Genomic DNA, 16,017 nt, shown 5'->3' on the forward strand with positions numbered 1-16,017 from the left:
TTCCTGCTCTGACATGGTTGTCGCTGAGCACAGCGGCCAACTCGATGGCGTCAGAGAGGGTTACTGGGTTTCTGGCCCATACAGAATCTTGAATTTCCATGGGGAGACCCCCAAGGAATTTCTCGATTGCTCGGCGTGAAGGGGTAACAAGGTGAGGGACCAGTAAGCTTAGCTCGTGGAAGCGCGTCGCGTACTCGCGCGCTTCGCCACTGTATTGCTTCAAGTTCCAGAATTCTTCCTCCAGGCGCTTAACTTCGTTGGGAGGGCAGAATTCTCGCGTAAGAATTTCCTTGAATTCCTCCCATGTCATGCTAGAAGCAGCCTCTGCGCCACGCGCATGAGCTACTCCATTCCACCATGTAAGCGCTCTGGATTCCAGGACGCTGGAAGCATATAGGGTTCGTCGGTCTGAGGGGCATTGGGTGTGGAGGAAAGTGTTTTCTATTTTCTCAAGCCACTGGAGCATCACGGTGGCTCCTTCAAGACCTGTGAACTTTGGAGGGTTACCCGCGTTAAAGGACTTAATGTTGTAACCAGAGGTGTTGGTATTGTTTTGGCTCAAAGCTTGGGCTATTGCGGCGGCCATTTCCTGGGAACGTTGCAGCGAACGTCTGCGCGCGGCTTCTTTCTTCTTGAGATGGCGAGCTGATAGCGGAGGCATTCTATAAAAGTTTTAATTTTAGTTAATATCTTGGTTTTAGCGCAAAGTATAACCTCGAAAAGCTTGGTTTCACGGAGTCAGTTACTGTCAAAAGTTAAAGTAAAATAAATGACTTTAATGCAGACTTAATAAAGGTAACAAATTCGAATCAAGAATCGACAATTCATGTATCACCATGACTTTCCGAATTCCCAATTTAAAATATACGAGTAAACGAGTATTGGAGGTTGACGATTCACGTATCACCATGACTTTTCAATCCTCAATATAAAATATACAAGAAAATGAGTATTGGAGGTTGACAATTCATGTATCACCATGACTTTTCAAGTCTCCAACCTCAGAACATAATCGTAAATGGAAATTGAAAATCAACTATTCATGTATCACCATGACTTTTCGGATTTTCAATCCCAACAAACGAATATGTAAGTAAAATCAATAAAAATCGAAATTCACAAAAATCGAAATATCGCGGAATAAAACATAAAATCATATACTGCGCAAGCGCGAGCATATTCATAAATAACGAGTAATTAACAATAAGCGCGCAAACATGAGATTTCTCTCATGCGCGAGAAGGGACTCTTAGGTATTCTAGGCCGTTACGTCTAACCACCTATCCTAAAGTCAACGAGCTCTGATACCAATCTGTAACACCCCGACCAAAGGCGGATTATACATCGGGGCGCCACATATTGCTTCATTACTCGCGACACTATTGGTGTCAATATTTATTAATACACATTTTATCGCGCACGCGCAGCGGGGAAAATAAAGAACATAAATCAAACATAAATCAATATATTATAAATTATAACATTCAAACAACATTAACTTGTCTTGATACATTTTAATTCTAGGTCCAAAAGTGAAAACTTCCTACGTGTCCACAAGCTCCAAAACAGCTACTGCAAACCTGAACATGTCTTAAAATAAACGTCAAACACTTGCGTGTTGGTGAGAAATCAAGTTTAATACAATACATAGATAACAATAAATCTGCGCGCAACATGTGTATGTCTGGTTTTCAACAAGGGTGTAATCTGATCGGGACCAACTCTAAGAGACAAGACTGCCAGTGCTCACAATTGAGCTCACAAACAAGACTAACTGTGCAAGTGTAACAAAAGAGAAAATCATAAACGAATGTTCTCCCGTGTTCATCTAATGGTACCATGAAAACTGCGGAATAGACCGACAAGACGGTTAATGATCCACACATACAAATAAACAGCCAAGTCTACGTCCTCAACACATGGGATACTGCGCGACTAAAGTTCATAAACAGTTTAAGACTCAAGTTTTGTATGAACACATGAACATCCCAAAGCATTTAAAATAAAAAGGGATTAGATACGAGATAACTCACTTGATAAACGATGCGGTGTAAGATAAAGCAAGAACCAACTTTAAACAAGCACAAGTTAACCTATAAATAAGATTATTGTTTTAACGATCGGTTTTAAGTCTTGATTACAAGTTAGCATAATTAATAAGTTATTATATATATTACCGGAAATCAGGGCAGAGGAGAGGAGAAAACGGAGGCAGAGAGGAGGCGGCAGAGGAAAAACAACGGCAAGGAGCAAGAGAGAACAGGAGAGTGTAAGTGTTTTGTGTGTGTAGTGTTAGGAAAAATAATACTATTATTTATAGAGAAACCCTAGGAGACATAAATCCAGAAAAAAGGGAAAAGATTCCAAGACAAACAGAACAAGACAAAACAAAAGATAACAAAAGATATCAAAAGATATGGCAGCTGCAGGGGGCAAGATAAAGCTGACAGGGAACAGTAAAAAGGCATGGGCGGTTCAGATAAAGGTACTGGTCAAGCATGGCAAAAGCAGATCTCAAAAGATAATGTCAGTCACTTTTTCTACCAACCAATGGGGTTGGTACGCATGCTGCGCCGAAAGTAACTATTCAGACATTAGATAGGTTAGGTCAACAGCTCAGAGGAGAAGACATTTACAAAAGCAAACGGCTAGAATAAACAGAAGATACAAGGGTTAAGCGCGGGAAGGCTGAGTGCGCGAGCGCGAAGGCTGGCACAACAATCCTTAGCGCACTGCGGGAAGAATCACATCCTAAGCGTGCTGCGTGAAGAACCTGGAATTCTAAGCGCATCGCGGGAAGAACATACATTCTTAGCGCATTGCGGGAAGAACATACATTCTTAGCGCGCTGCGAGAAGAGTTCTCTTCACGCATCGCAGGAACAAGATGTCTTCACGCAGGCTTCCATGTAAGGAGTCTGGCGCGTGGAGCTGCGCAGACAACCTTAGGCGGGAAGGAACAAAGGACAAGCAAAGAGTTAGAAGAGGGAAACAAGGCGTAAGGGCGGGACGGCGACAAGAAGGCGGAAAGAGAGGAGGAGAGGGACGGGACGGTGGAAAGAAAGAGAGAGAGAGACGGGAAGGAAATAGTATATTATTATTATTAAAAGTAAAATATAAGTATAAATAAATATTAAATCATAAAAGAAAGAGATCGGGTAAGGGAAACGGGTACCTGGGTCGGGTCGGATCGGGGCAGATGTTACAGTCTCCCCTACTTTAAGAAATTTCGTCCCGAAATTTATCTCGAAGTAGGTTGCGCAGAGAACAGGTGCGGGTACTTGATCTTCATTTGATCTTCCCTTTCCCATGTAAACTCGGCTCCGCGCTTGGACTCCCAGCGAACTTTCACGATAGGGATACGACTGCGCTTGGTTTGCTTTACCTCGCGATCCATAATCTCAACAGGCTTCTCAACGAAATGCATAGATTCATCAACTTGAACTTCATCAAGTGGAATGTGAAGGTTCTCGTCAGCTAAACACTTCTTGAGATTGGATACATGGAACGTTGGATGCACATTACTGAGCGCGGGCGGCAGGTCAAGTCTGTAGGCAACTTTTCCCACACGCGCGAGAATCTTAAATGGACCAACATAACGAGGAGCAAGCTTACCTTTCTTCCCAAAGCGGACAACACCCTTCCAGGGCGACACTTTGAGGAGAACAAGATCACCAACTTGAAATTCGAGAGGCTTCCGTCTACGATCTGCGTAACTCTTCTGTCGGCTTCTGGCAGTCAGCAGATGATCACGGATCTTGGCGATTTTATCGGTTGTCTCTTGAACAAGTTCGGGTCCTGTGATTTGAGTTTCACCCACTTCGCTCCAACAGATCGGGGAGCGGCACTTACGACCGTAAAGTGCTTCAAATGGGGCCATACCAATACTGGAATGATAGCTGTTATTATAAGAGAACTCGATCAAAGGCAGGTGCGAATCCCAATTACCTCCAAAATCAAGAACACAAGATCGGAGCATATCTTCAAGAGTTTGAATAGTTCGCTCAGACTGTCCGTCAGTCTGAGGATGATATGCCGTACTCATGTCCAAGCGAGTTCCTAGCGCAAATTGGAGAGATTTCCAAAAGCGAGATATAAAACGGCCATCGCGATCGGATATGATGCTCAAAGGAGTACCATGGCGGCAGACAATTTCCTTGACATAAAGCTGCGCGAGTTGCTCAACGCGGTAGTTTTCACGAATTGGCAGGAAGTGAGCAGACTTAGTCAATCGATCCACTATTACCCAAATGCTATCATGTTTACTTGTTGTCAAAGGTAACTTGGTAATGAAGTCCATCGCTACACATTCCCATTTCCACGTAGGAATTTCTGGTTGTTCGAGCAAACCAGATGGGCGTTGGTGTTCAGCTTTTACTTTAGAACAAGTCAGACATCTAGCTACGAACACAGCAATATCCTTTTTCATACCGGGCCACCAATAAGTAATGCGCAAATCCTTGTACATCTTATCAGCGCCAGGATGAATAGAATACCGAGATTTGTGCGCTTCACTCAGGATATCTGCGCGAAGATTCTCATCAAAGGGAATCCAGATGCGATTGAGATAGCAGAGAATTCCACTCAGATTAGGGACAAAGTGTGCTTCCGCGCCACACGCTAACTCGGCGCGAAGGTTACCATTACTGATGGATGCGCGCTGCGCGTCACGAATACGCGATTCAAGGTTGCTTTGGATCGGCGCAAAGTGAAGCTGCGTGCGCGGCAAAATACAGTTAAGCTGGCAGGGTTTTCGGCTGAGCGCATCGGCTACCACATTAGCCTTACCAGGATGATACCGGATCTCACAATCGTAATCGCTGATGAGTTCGTTCCATCGGCGTTGTCTCATGTTAAGTTCCTTTTGATCAAAGATATGCTGAAGGCTTTTATGGTCAGTGTAAAGGATACACTTAGTACCATAAAGGTAGTGTCTCCAGATCTTCAAGGCAAAAACAACTGCACCAAGTTCGAGGTCGTGAGTTGTATAATTCTTTTCATGAACCTTAAGTTGCCTCGATGCGTAAGCGATAACCTTGCCTCGTTGCATAAGAACACAACCGAGACCTTGGTTGGATGCATCGCAATACACGACAAAATCATCATTACCCTCAGGTAGCGCAAGAACAGGAGCTTCACACAACAAACGCTTGAGCGTTAGAAAGGCTTCTTCTTGCTTCGAGCCCCAAATATACGGTTTACCTTTGTGCGTTAGAGCTGTTAAAGGCGAAGCGATCTTCGAGAAGTTCGAAATGAAGCGCCGGTAATAACCAGCTAAGCCCAGAAAGGAACGGATCTCAGAAGGAGAGGATGGCGTAATCCAGTTCTTGATTGCTTCAATTTTGGATGGGTCGACATGAATACCCATCTTGTTTACAAAGTGACCAAGAAACTGTACTTCATCAGACCAGAATTCACACTTGGAGAGCTTGGCAAAGAGCTGCTCGGCTCTAAGCTTTTGCAACACCAACCGAAGATGTTGCTCGTGCTCGGCCTTGGTCTTAGAATACACCAGAACATCATCGATAAACACAATCACGAATTTATCCAAGAAAGGCCTACACACCCGATTCATTAGATCCATGAAAACGGCGGGTGCGTTGGTTAAACCGAAGGACATGACCAAGAATTCAAAATGGCCATAACGAGTTCGAAAAGCAGTCTTCGGAACATCTTCATCGCGGATGCGCAACTGGTGATAGCCAGAGCGGAGATCAATCTTCGAGAAACAAGAGGCACCTTGGAGTTGATCAAAGAGGTCGTCAATACGCGGTAAGGGATACCGGTTTTTAATGGTGAGTTTGTTCAACTCGCGGTAATCAATACACATGCGAAACGATCCATCTTTCTTTTTAACGAACAACACCGGAGCACCCCAGGGCGAAGAGCTAGGGCGGATGAATCCTTTAGCAGTCAACTCTTGAAGTTGGCTGGCCAATTCTTGCATCTCAGCGGGCGCAAGACGATAAGGAGATTTAGCTACGGGGGAAGCACCAGGGACCAGATCAATACGGAACTCGACTTCACGAGCGGGAGGGATACCAGGAAGATCATCAGGAAAAACTTCAGGGAAATCACGCACAACAGGGATATCGCGAAGCTTCTTCTCTTCAGCAGGTTTAACCACATGGGCTAGAAATGCAACACACCTTTTCCGCATGAGCCTACGGGCTTCGGCGCAAGACATAAGTTTAAGACCACTGGAGGGTTTTTCGCCGTAGATATGAAGATCACCATTTTCTCGAGGTATGCGAATAAATTTCTTGGCGCAAATAACTTCGGCGCGATTCTTCGTGAGCCAGTCCATACCAATGATAACATCAAAGCTTCCAAGAGGCATGGGGATGAGGTCGATTAGAAAATCGTTTTCGTTAAGGTTAAGCGTGCAATCTTTAATCACCGAGTTAATTAAAACAGTTTCACCGTTAGCCAATTCAACTGAAAAATCTTCTTTTAAGTCATCGCGCGGTCGCGCAAGCTTCTGCTCGAAGGCGCGAGAGATAAAACTTCGATCGGCGCCAGTATCAAAAAGTACAGAAGCATAAAATCCGTTAAGCAAAAATGTACCATTAACTACGTCATTAATCGCTTGCGCTTGGTGCGCGGTTATGTTAAAAGCTCGTCCACGCGTTACTTGGTTTGAAATCTGGTTCACCGGATTCGCTTGCGTAATCTGAACTTGTAGTCTCGGGCACGCGTTCCGGAAATGACTGGGATCACCGCAGTTAAAGCACGATCTGGGTCGTGGGTTTTGGTAGATTGATTGTGGGTTCTGCGGGTAGACTGGTGGTGTTGGCGCAATTGGATTGGCGGGAAGGACTCTACAGTTCTCAGCAGTGTGACCAGTACGGCCACATCGGGTACAAAGTCGACACGGGGTTTGGGTTGGGTGGTGAAATCTACAGGTTGGGCAAAAGGGATGGTTTCCTGTGTAAGGTTTCTTAGGAGGCGGGGCAGGGAGTGCTGGATTGGTTAGGGCATAGTTGTGAACTACAGGGGGAGTTGGGTAAGCTGACAGAGGGTTAGGCGCGTAAACTGGGGGTTGGTATGCGGGTTGCTGGACAATGGGCGGGTTGGTAAGCGCATAGGCCTTGCGCCTGCGCTTGAGGTTGTTACGGTTTGAGTGTTCAGGTTTGGTTTCTGTTGGTTCAGGGGCAGTCTTGGTGAGTTTGGTCTTCTCAGTTCCCCGCAGGAACAGGGTTCCTGCTCTGACATGGTTGTCGCTGAGCACAGCGGCCAACTCGATGGCGTCAGAGAGGGTTACTGGGTTTCTGGCCCATACAGAATCTTGAATTTCCATGGGGAGACCCCCAAGGAATTTCTCGATTGCTCGGCGTGAAGGGGTAACAAGGTGAGGGACCAGTAAGCTTAGCTCGTGGAAGCGCGTCGCGTACTCGCGCGCTTCGCCACTGTATTGCTTCAAGTTCCAGAATTCTTCCTCCAGGCGCTTAACTTCGTTGGGAGGGCAGAATTCTCGCGTAAGAATTTCCTTGAATTCCTCCCATGTCATGCTAGAAGCAGCCTCTGCGCCACGCGCATGAGCTACTCCATTCCACCATGTAAGCGCTCTGGATTCCAGGACGCTGGAAGCATATAGGGTTCGTCGGTCTGAGGGGCATTGGGTGTGGAGGAAAGTGTTTTCTATTTTCTCAAGCCACTGGAGCATCACGGTGGCTCCTTCAAGACCTGTGAACTTTGGAGGGTTACCCGCGTTAAAGGACTTAATGTTGTAACCAGAGGTGTTGGTATTGTTTTGGCTCAAAGCTTGGGCTATTGCGGCGGCCATTTCCTGGGAACGTTGCAGCGAACGTCTGCGCGCGGCTTCTTTCTTCTTGAGATGGCGAGCTGATAGCGGAGGCATTCTATAAAAGTTTTAATTTTAGTTAATATCTTGGTTTTAGCGCAAAGTATAACCTCGAAAAGCTTGGTTTCACGGAGTCAGTTACTGTCAAAAGTTAAAGTAAAATAAATGACTTTAATGCAGACTTAATAAAGGTAACAAATTCGAATCAAGAATCGACAATTCATGTATCACCATGACTTTCCGAATTCCCAATTTAAAATATACGAGTAAACGAGTATTGGAGGTTGACGATTCACGTATCACCATGACTTTTCAATCCTCAATATAAAATATACAAGAAAATGAGTATTGGAGGTTGACAATTCATGTATCACCATGACTTTTCAAGTCTCCAACCTCAGAACATAATCGTAAATGGAAATTGAAAATCAACTATTCATGTATCACCATGACTTTTCGGATTTTCAATCCCAACAAACGAATATGTAAGTAAAATCAATAAAAATCGAAATTCACAAAAATCGAAATATCGCGGAATAAAACATAAAATCATATACTGCGCAAGCGCGAGCATATTCATAAATAACGAGTAATTAACAATAAGCGCGCAAACATGAGATTTCTCTCATGCGCGAGAAGGGACTCTTAGGTATTCTAGGCCGTTACGTCTAACCACCTATCCTAAAGTCAACGAGCTCTGATACCAATCTGTAACACCCCGACCAAAGGCGGATTATACATCGGGGCGCCACATATTGCTTCATTACTCGCGACACTATTGGTGTCAATATTTATTAATACACATTTTATCGCGCACGCGCAGCGGGGAAAATAAAGAACATAAATCAAACATAAATCAATATATTATAAATTATAACATTCAAACAACATTAACTTGTCTTGATACATTTTAATTCTAGGTCCAAAAGTGAAAACTTCCTACGTGTCCACAAGCTCCAAAACAGCTACTGCAAACCTGAACATGTCTTAAAATAAACGTCAAACACTTGCGTGTTGGTGAGAAATCAAGTTTAATACAATACATAGATAACAATAAATCTGCGCGCAACATGTGTATGTCTGGTTTTCAACAAGGGTGTAATCTGATCGGGACCAACTCTAAGAGACAAGACTGCCAGTGCTCACAATTGAGCTCACAAACAAGACTAACTGTGCAAGTGTAACAAAAGAGAAAATCATAAACGAATGTTCTCCCGTGTTCATCTAATGGTACCATGAAAACTGCGGAATAGACCGACAAGACGGTTAATGATCCACACATACAAATAAACAGCCAAGTCTACGTCCTCAACACATGGGATACTGCGCGACTAAAGTTCATAAACAGTTTAAGACTCAAGTTTTGTATGAACACATGAACATCCCAAAGCATTTAAAATAAAAAGGGATTAGATACGAGATAACTCACTTGATAAACGATGCGGTGTAAGATAAAGCAAGAACCAACTTTAAACAAGCACAAGTTAACCTATAAATAAGATTATTGTTTTAACGATCGGTTTTAAGTCTTGATTACAAGTTAGCATAATTAATAAGTTATTATATATATTACCGGAAATCAGGGCAGAGGAGAGGAGAAAACGGAGGCAGAGAGGAGGCGGCAGAGGAAAAACAACGGCAAGGAGCAAGAGAGAACAGGAGAGTGTAAGTGTTTTGTGTGTGTAGTGTTAGGAAAAATAATACTATTATTTATAGAGAAACCCTAGGAGACATAAATCCAGAAAAAAGGGAAAAGATTCCAAGACAAACAGAACAAGACAAAACAAAAGATAACAAAAGATATCAAAAGATATGGCAGCTGCAGGGGGCAAGATAAAGCTGACAGGGAACAGTAAAAAGGCATGGGCGGTTCAGATAAAGGTACTGGTCAAGCATGGCAAAAGCAGATCTCAAAAGATAATGTCAGTCACTTTTTCTACCAACCAATGGGGTTGGTACGCATGCTGCGCCGAAAGTAACTATTCAGACATTAGATAGGTTAGGTCAACAGCTCAGAGGAGAAGACATTTACAAAAGCAAACGGCTAGAATAAACAGAAGATACAAGGGTTAAGCGCGGGAAGGCTGAGTGCGCGAGCGCGAAGGCTGGCACAACAATCCTTAGCGCACTGCGGGAAGAATCACATCCTAAGCGTGCTGCGTGAAGAACCTGGAATTCTAAGCGCATCGCGGGAAGAACATACATTCTTAGCGCATTGCGGGAAGAACATACATTCTTAGCGCGCTGCGAGAAGAGTTCTCTTCACGCATCGCAGGAACAAGATGTCTTCACGCAGGCTTCCATGTAAGGAGTCTGGCGCGTGGAGCTGCGCAGACAACCTTAGGCGGGAAGGAACAAAGGACAAGCAAAGAGTTAGAAGAGGGAAACAAGGCGTAAGGGCGGGACGGCGACAAGAAGGCGGAAAGAGAGGAGGAGAGGGACGGGACGGTGGAAAGAAAGAGAGAGAGAGACGGGAAGGAAATAGTATATTATTATTATTAAAAGTAAAATATAAGTATAAATAAATATTAAATCATAAAAGAAAGAGATCGGGTAAGGGAAACGGGTACCTGGGTCGGGTCGGATCGGGGCAGATGTTACATCGGTGGTATGTGGCATGAATATAGATGAGACGGACATGGAAATTGAGAATTATTGACACACTTTTCGAGGTGGTTCAAGGGTACGATTCTCGGGTTCTAGAGAGATATTAGAGAGAGAGAGAGAGAGAAGTGTGAAATTTTGGTATGGAATGAGTGAGACCCGTAGCTTGCTATTTATAGGCAAACCAAGGAGCCCATCACAATATGCGATGGCCTCCTTGGTCACCCGTCGCGTATCATGACGTAGAGTGACGACGTGCCCTATAGGCTTGCCACGTGGCGACACGTGCAGACGTGATGCCACTTGGTGACACGTGGTAGACGTTATGCCATGTGTGGACATGTGGCACGCGACGTGCCTTTATTGTCAGACAACCCATCGCGATACACGATGGGGTTCTCTTCTGATCCATCGCGTATTGCGATGGGTCAGGAAACCAGAATTTTCATTTTTAACCCTAAGGTTTAGAATTTGACATTTTTGGTCCTTTAACTTTAGAAACTTGATATTTTTTATCCGATATTTTCACGATGTTACATCCTCCCCAGCTTGAAATAAATCTCGTCCTCGAGATTGCCTCTTAGAACAAGTGGGGGTATTTCTTCTTTATTTCGGATTCAAGTTCCCAAGTGTATTCGGGGCCTCTTCGTGAGTCCCACTTTACCTTTATGATTTTCAATGTTCGTCTTTTCAGTTCTTTGTTTTCGAATCTTCTATTTGAATTGGCATTTTCACAAATTTTAAGTTTTCATTTATTTCAACGTCTTTTAATGGCATGGATAAAGATTCATTGGCTAAACATTTACGCAGATTTGAGACATGGAATAATCGTGTATCCCTTGCATTTCCTCGGGTAGTCGCAATCGGTATACAACAGTACCAATTCGTTCTAGTACCTCGAAGGGTCCAACAAATCGAGGACTTAGCTTTCCTTTCTTGCCGAAGCGAACTACGCCTTTCAATGGCGAGACTTTCAAAAGAACTTTGTCACCAACATTGAATTCCAACGGCTTACGACGAACATCGGCGTAACTCTTTTGGCGATCACGGGCAGTCTTAAATCGTTCTCGAATTTGTAAGATTTTGTCGGTGGTTTCTTGGACTATCTTGGGTCCAGATAACTGATTATCTCCAGTTTCAGACCAACATACATGCGTTCTACATTTACGACCATATAACACCTCGAATGGTGCGGCTTGAATACTCGTGTGGTAGCTATTGTTGTACGAGAACTTCATTAGGGGTAAGTGGTCATCCCAAGTTCCACCTAAGTCTATCACACAAGAGCGGAGCATATCTTCCAACGTTTGAATTATCCTTTCACTTTGCCTATCAGTTTGTGGATGATAGGCATTGCTAAGGTTTAGCTTTGTGCCTAATGCTTGTTGGAAGCTTTTCCAGGAGTGAGACGTAAAAAGACTGTGTCGATCGGAGATTATAGACAACGGTACTTCATGCAAAGCAACGATGTTGTTCACATAGATACGCGCTAATCTATCCATTGAGTACGATTCATTCATGGGTATCAAATATGCGGATTTTGTTAGTCTGTCCACAATAACCCAAATAGCATTATGTTGTCGAGTCGTTTTCGGGAGTTTAGTGATGAAATCCTTGGTTATTAACTCCCACTTCCAAAAGGGAAGTTCGGGTTGTTGAAGCAATTCCGATGGCTTCTTGGTGTTTAGCCTTGACTTTCAAACAAGTTAGACATTTCACAACATGCGAAGCGATGTCCTTTTTCATCCCATTCCACCAATAGTTCGGTTTGAGATTTTGGTACATTTTTTCACTACCGGGGTGCATCATGTACTTGGACTTGCGAGCTTCATTCATTATCTTTTCACGCAAGTACCCAACGATTGGTACCCAAATCCGGTTTCCCATTCTAAGTATACCATCGTTACCCTTGACTAGCGAGTCAATGGTGCTATTACGTTTTTCGTCGGAGATATTGTTTTCATTGATAGCTTGGAATTGAGCGGATTTGAGTTGTTCGATGAGATCAATTTAGAGTTCTAATCTTAACGCTCGGACTCTTTTTGGCTTTTCATGTTCCTTACGACTTAAAGCGTCGGCCACAACGTTGGGTTTGCCTTCGTGATAGACGATTTCACAGTAATAGTTATTTAGAGTTTCCATCCAGCGTCGTTGACGCATGTTTAGTTCTTTTTGTTCAAAGATGTGTTTCATGATTTTATGATCGGTATATATGATAAATGTTACTCCATAGAGATAGTGCCTCCATATCTTTAAATCAAAGATTATGGCGCCTAACTCTAGATCGTGAGTTGTGTAGTTCTTTTCGTGCACCTTGAGTTGACGAGAGGCATAGGCGATCACCTTCTTTCGTTGCATTAGTACGCATCCCAAGCCGGAATGAGACACATAACTAAAGACAACAAAGTCCTCAGTACCTTCTGGCAAGGCCAGTATAGGTGCTTGGGTAGGGATGGCAACGGGCCGGGTATCAGTAATCCCATGCCCATACCCATTTGTAAAATCTTGTCCCATACCTGGCCCATTACTCGTCGGGTATTTTTCGGGTAATTACCCATCGGGTATCGGGCATACCCGCGGGTATCAGGTATACCCGTTGGGACTTTCAAGTACATTTTTTATTCATTATTTTTATTTATGCATCTTATTCATACAACAATTATAACAAATTTAAATATAATGCACTTTATATAAATAAGCATGACAATGAATAAATAATAAGAACAAGAAGCGCCAGCAGACAGAGCAGGCCGCATGTAAGGAAGAACAAGTTATCTTTTCAAAGTGAAAGGCGGCGCAAACAAAAAAGACCGGTGATCACTGCCGTCTTCAGACATTATAGGACACCCCGCTTCTTCGTTGACATGGGAGCCATGCCCGATATAATGTATTGGCAATGTTTCGACCTCTTGGAAGAGGAAGACAAGTACCACTTAGTCCCCGTCTAGCTCCAATAACCGGTTTCAACCAAAGCGTTGAATATCTGTTGGGGCAGCTATCATTTCCGGTTACTCTCAGCGACGGAAAACATTCGAGAATGGAGGAAGTGGACTTCCTTATCATGGAAAATCCACACCCATATTATGATATCATCTTGGGAAGAGAAGCGACAGGGGACTTTAATGCCAACTCATCCACATCGCATGGGATATTGGGAGTACCAACTCCCACGGGAGTGGCAATGATCCTTGCTAACCGGGAATGCCATGTGGCTGATACAAGCATCTCACCTAAAAAAACGATGAAATCAGATTGGCAAAAAGAGCCAGAAAAGTGGGTTCTCAATGGAAAATTCCTAGAACAAAACGTTACCATAGGATCTACACTCTCAAATCCCACACGTTTGGCGCTGAAAAGGCTCCTCATCAGCAACGTTGATGTATTCGCCTGAACACCCGTGGACATGACGGGAGTACCTAGGTCCAAAGCGGAGCATCAGTTAAACGTAAACCAATCTTTTCTCCCAAATTCTACAAAAGAGGAGGAAAATGGGACCGGAATAAGCGAAAGCTTGTATTGAGCAGGTACAACAGCCCATAGATGCATGAAACATCTTCACAATCCAATACCAAACATGGGTTGCTAACCCAGTTATGGTACCGAAGGAAAATGGCCAATGGAGAATGTGCATTGATTTCAAAGATCTTAACAAAGCATGTCCCAAAGATTGTTATCCCTTGTTAGGGCTATCACTTTTACCCGAAACCCAACCCGATAAAACTCGTACCTGAACCTAAACTAACCCGATCTCGAGAAAAGACTATCCCAAACCCGAACCGAAGTAATTCAGGTTGGTTTTCGGGTTTGATTTATAAGTTTCGTGTAACAACTCTGGTTTTTCGAATTAATATTTTTATTTAAATACACGACCCGTTTCGATGTTCGGGTTAGTTTATTAAATATCACGTTTATCGAGAAGGTTAATTATTAATATATTATTGTTTAATTATTTATATAAAAATATAGTTATAACTTTCCAATTTTTGCCCAAACTAAAACTTTAACTCAAATATGTTTCCACCTATTTAATCCAGGGACTAAAGTGCAAGTTTTCTTATTATAAGCCGTTTATCCAGATCCTTAATCCGTTTACCCAGGTCCAAAACCTAAACCCGAGACCCGATTTAGGAACCCGTATACCCAACTTGATACCTTCTCGTCACCAACAAGGTAATTGGATCAAAATCTTTTTTTATTCCTTCCTTAATTGGCACACCGACAAACATAATTATTTTAAATCGATCTATTATGATTCACAATTCTTATATTTCTTGGCCGATATAAACCGTTCCAGTATATACATGTAAACGACCATCTTAATTCAATTAAACCTAGTTACACCATCCTTAAAGCCTCGTCAGTAAAACACCTATAATGAATTACTTAACCCGGGAAAATGCTCTTTTGGAATAGAAGAAGGGAAGTTTTAGGGGGTTATCGTCACCGATGGTGGTTTCAAAGGGAACACATAATTTATTGGAGCAATTGTCAAAATGCCTTCCCCCGCCACAATCAAGCAGGTGCAGAAGTTGAACAAACGGCTAGTCGCGCTAAACAGATTCCTATCAAACCACGCCGTTAGATCCTTCCCGTCTGTTTCAACGTTGAGAAACTGTCTCAAGAAAACATAAATTCGATGGATGCTCGAAGCAGAAAGCGCGTTCCAAGAGATCAAAGCGCGTCTTGCAGAATTCCCAATGCTTATAGCGCCAAGGCCAAAAGAGTCGTTAACAATGTACCTGTCCACCTCTAACAAAGTAGTCAAGGCAGTACTGCTAGTAGATAGAGATAACATTCAGACGCCTATCTACTATATCAGTTGCACATTAATAGACGCGGAAACCAGGTATTCCACGCTGGAGAAACTGGTCCAGTCAATGTTTCAAGCGGCGCATCGGGTACGGAGATATTTCCAAGGACACTCAATCAATGTTCTCACCAACTATCGGCTACAAAATGTGCTGAGCAAGCTGGAACTTTCGGGCAGGCTAGCCAAGTGGGCCATTGAACTGGGGGAGCATACAATCGATTATAAACCCAGACCCACAGTTAAAGGCCAAGTTTTGGCAGATTTTATACCCGAAGTACCCGTAACGCGAGAATCCTAATAACAAAGGGACTTGGAACCTCCCGCAGATCAGTAGAAAGAACAAATTTGGCAATTTTACAAAGAATGGGCATCAATTAATGAAGGCTCAGGCGCAGGGTTGAAGCTAAAAGATCCAGAAGGCCATGAGCTCACATATGCTATCTGCCTAGACTTTAAAAGCACGAACAATGAGGCGGAATATGAAGCGTTCCTGGCAGGTCTAAGAATAGCAAAGAGATTAGGGCCAAACACCTGGAAGCCTATGTAGACTCAATGCTACTAGCGAATCAAATTGAAGGCGCGTACAAAGCAAAGGATGATAAGATGGCTTCTTACTTGGTGCAAGCTAAGACGCAGATGCTGAATTTCACAACTTGCAAAGTAAAAAATATAAAGAGACGTGAAAACAAACAAGCAGGTGCACTTAGCAAATTGGCATCGGTCAGCTTTGACCATCTGGCAAATGATATTCGAGTAGAGGTCTTGGAAAATCCCTATGTCACCACCATAGAAGTTTGTGT

Source organism: Bidens hawaiensis, unplaced genomic scaffold, assembly GCF_021521415.1.
Source record: "Bidens hawaiensis isolate Kalapana, Puna unplaced genomic scaffold, B.hawaiensis_p1.1 tig00026659_1, whole genome shotgun sequence".
Lineage (NCBI taxonomy): Eukaryota > Viridiplantae > Streptophyta > Magnoliopsida > Asterales > Asteraceae > Bidens > Bidens hawaiensis.